Genomic DNA, 3,793 nt, shown 5'->3' with positions numbered 1-3,793 from the left:
ATTTGATTGAGGAGTGTACTTGGCCAAGAATTGATGTCTAATTCCAAATTCATCACATAACTCATCAATTCTAGTATTCTTGAACTCACTACCATTGTCACTTCTAACTCTCTTGATGGTTGTTTTAAACTCATTGTGAATGCCTTTGACAAATGATTTGAATGTTGCAAATACATCACTTTTGTCCACTAGAAAAAACACCCATGTGTATCTAGTGTAGTCATCCACTATCACAAAGCCATATTTATTTCCACCGATACTAGTGTATTGTGTTGGCCCAAACAAGTCCATGTGCAATAACTCAAATGCTTTACTAGTGCTCATCATGCTTTTCTTAGGATGGGTGTTTCCAACTTGTTTGCCGTCTTGACAAGAGCTACAAAGCTTATCCTTTTCAAACACAATATCTTTCAAGCCTTTAACTAAGTCATGCTTAATCAATCTATTCAATTGTTTTATTCCAACATTACCAAGTCTTCTATGCCATAACCAACCCATGCTAGACTTAGTGAACAAGCATGTAGACAATCTAGCTTCACTAGCATTGAAATCAACCAAGTATAGATTCTCATATCTAAAGCCTTTGAAGATCAAGTTAGAGCCATCTACACTTATGATCTCTACATCATCTATTCCAAATATATATTTGAATCCAAGATCACACAATTGAGCTACGGATAGCAAATTGAAGTTCAAGCTCTCTACTAGCAACACATTGGATATGCTCATGTCATTGGATATAGCAATCTTATCAAGCCCTTTGACCTTGCCTTTGCCATTATCACCAAATGTGATACTATCATAACCATCATTGTCATTGGTGTTGATTGAGTTGAACATTCTTGCATCACCGGTCATGTGTTGGGTGCACCCACTATCAAGAACCCAATGCCTTCCTCCAGCTTTGTAATTGACCTACAAAAGAAGATCAATTCCTTTTAGGTATCCAAACTTGCTTGGGTCCTTGAAGGTTAGTCACTAGGCTCTTTGGTACTCAAATGGCTTTCTTCTTTGAGCCCATCCATGGTTTACCAATGAACTTAGCCTTTATACCATTTGTACCCTTAGTAAGCATATAGCATGAATCAAGCTTAATAAAGGATACATTAGCATTTTTGTTCTTATTGTTGCATTCTTGCTCTTTGTGACCCACTTGCTTGCAACTAGTGCAAAACCGACCATTGTTCTTCACAAAACTAGTCTTGTGAGGAGCAAAGGCCGCTTTACCTTTCTTGGGGGTATAGCCCAATCCCTCTTTGTAGAGAGATGCTCTTTGGCTATCCAAGCACATAAGCAAGCGGTCCTCACCACCATAAGCCTTAGCTAGGTTGTGAGTGAGCTTAGTGACCTCCTTCTTGAGGTTCTCATTCTCAACCACTAGTGAGGCATCACAAGTGAGACCATCACTACTAGATGAGATAGAAGTAGAAGTGCTACAAGAAGGGTTAGTAGTAGCAACAATGATAGGCATAGATAGTGATGTATCAACTAAATCACAAGTTACACCTACATCACAAGTTTCAACATGCTTCTTTTTATCTTGTTCATTAAGCAAAGTGGAATGAGCTTTTTCAAGCTTTTTGTGAGCATTGCCAAGCTTCTCATGGGCTACCTCTAGCTTCTCATGAGTTGCTTTGAGCTCATCAAGGGCTTGCTTAAGGGCTTTTACTTCCTTATTCAAGCTCTTGCATTCCCTTCTCTTAATGTCAAAGTGTTCTTTAGCATCTTCTAGCATGTCAAATAATTTATCTTTAGTAGGTTCATCATCATCACTATCACTATCATTTTCGCTTTCATGTTCATTATTATCAACGTGTTCTTCATCACTTTCATCATCACAAGATTGTACCTTAGTGGCCTTAGCCATGAAGCATGATAAAGATTCGAAGAGAGAAGGCTTCTCATTGATGGCAATGCTTGCAAGAACCTTCTTCTTGGTGGTCTTGTGATCATCACTATCATCATCATCATCATCACTTGAGGAAGCATCACTATCTCAAGTGACTACATATGAACCACCCTTTTTCTTCTTAAAGGCCATCTTGTCCTTCTTCTCTTTCTTTTCCTTCTTGTCCTTCTTCTTGTTTTTGTTGTCATCATCAATGTCACTATTGTATGGGCATTGAGCAACAAGATGATCTTTGCTTCCACACTTGAAGCACCTTCTTGACTCTTCTTTGTTCTTGAATGAAGATTTCTTTCTTCTTGCACGATAGCCCTTCTTCACCATGAACTTGCCAAATCTCTTGACAAGTAGAGCCATCTTCTCATCATCATCATTATCCCATGAATCATCTTCTTCACTAGATGTTTCTTGCTTGGCTTTGCCCTTGGATGATGTGGCTTTGAATGCCACGCTCTTCTTCTTCTCATCCTTCTTCTCATCTTTCTTCTCCTTCTTTTCTTCCTTCTCATCATCATCTCTATAGGTATCATCGATCATTATGTCTCCCAATACTTGGTTTGGTGTCATAGTGTCCAAACCGCTTCTTACTAGAATGGTGACCAATGTACCAAATCTTGAAGGTAAGCATCTCAAGAACTTGTGGGAGAAGTCCTTGTCCTTCACCTCTTCTCTAAGTGCTTTGAGATCATTGATAAGCACTTGAAGCCTATGAAACATCACCGGCACACTTTCATCTTCCTTCATCTTGAAGCTTGCAAACTTCTCTTTGAGAATGTATGCCTTTGCACCCTTCACGGCTTGAGTGTCCTCAAATGATTCTTCCAACTTTCTCCAAGCTTCATGTGCCATCTCAATATTCTTGATTTGCTCAAATGTTCTTTCATCAATTACATCATGAATGGCACTTAGAGCAATGCCATTATTTTGGAGAAGCACTTCTTCGGCGGCGGTGGGATTCTCCGGATCACCAATCTCAATTTTGGTTTCTACCACCTTCCACACCTTTCTATTGATTGACTTGATGTGTGTGGTCATCTTTGACTTCCAATAAGGATAATTTGTGCCATCAAATTGGGGTGGCTTCTTGGTGTTGTTGATTTGAGCCATTTTAACACCGAAGGTTGTTAAGCCTCAAATAACGGTGACCTCGGCTCCAATACCACTTGAAAGGTCCTAATGGCTAGAGGGGGGGTGAATAGCCTAATAAAATTTCTACAACAACACTTAACAAAAGGTTAGACAATTATGAGGCGAAGCAAGTGTTGCGCTAGCCTACATAAAATGCAAGCCACCTACCACAATTCTAGTTTAGATAGTGTTGATTCACACAAGAGGTATGACACCACCCTATGTTAGTGTGCTCTCAAAGACTAACTAAAGAGCCACACCAACCAAGCAAGCAAGCTCTCACAACTAGCTACACTAAAGAGCTTGTCAACTAGTTTGCGGTAAAATAAAGAGAGTGATTAGGATAGTTATACCACCTTGTAGAGGAGTGAACCAATCAATCACAAGGATGAATAACAATGAAGACCAATCACCTTGGAATCAATGATGAACACAATGATTTTTACCGAGGTTCACTTGCTTGCCGGCAAGCTAGTCCTCGTTGTGGCGATTCACTCACTTGGAGGTTCACACGCTAATTGGCTTCACACGCCAAACCCTCAATAGGGTGCCGCACAACCAACACAAGATGAGGATCACACAAGCCACGAGCAATTCACTAGAGTACCTTTTGGCGCTCCGCCGGAGAAAGGTCAAGAACCCCTCACAATCACTACGATCGGAGCCGGAGACAATCACCACCTCCGCTCGACGATCCTCGCTGCTCCAAGCCGTCTAGGTGGCGGCAACCACCAAGAGTAACAAGCAAAATCCACAGCG

Source organism: Miscanthus floridulus, chromosome 6, assembly GCF_019320115.1.
Source record: "Miscanthus floridulus cultivar M001 chromosome 6, ASM1932011v1, whole genome shotgun sequence".
In the NCBI taxonomy this organism is placed as follows: Eukaryota; Viridiplantae; Streptophyta; class Magnoliopsida; order Poales; family Poaceae; genus Miscanthus; species Miscanthus floridulus.
This window is presented reverse-complemented; position numbering follows the sequence as displayed.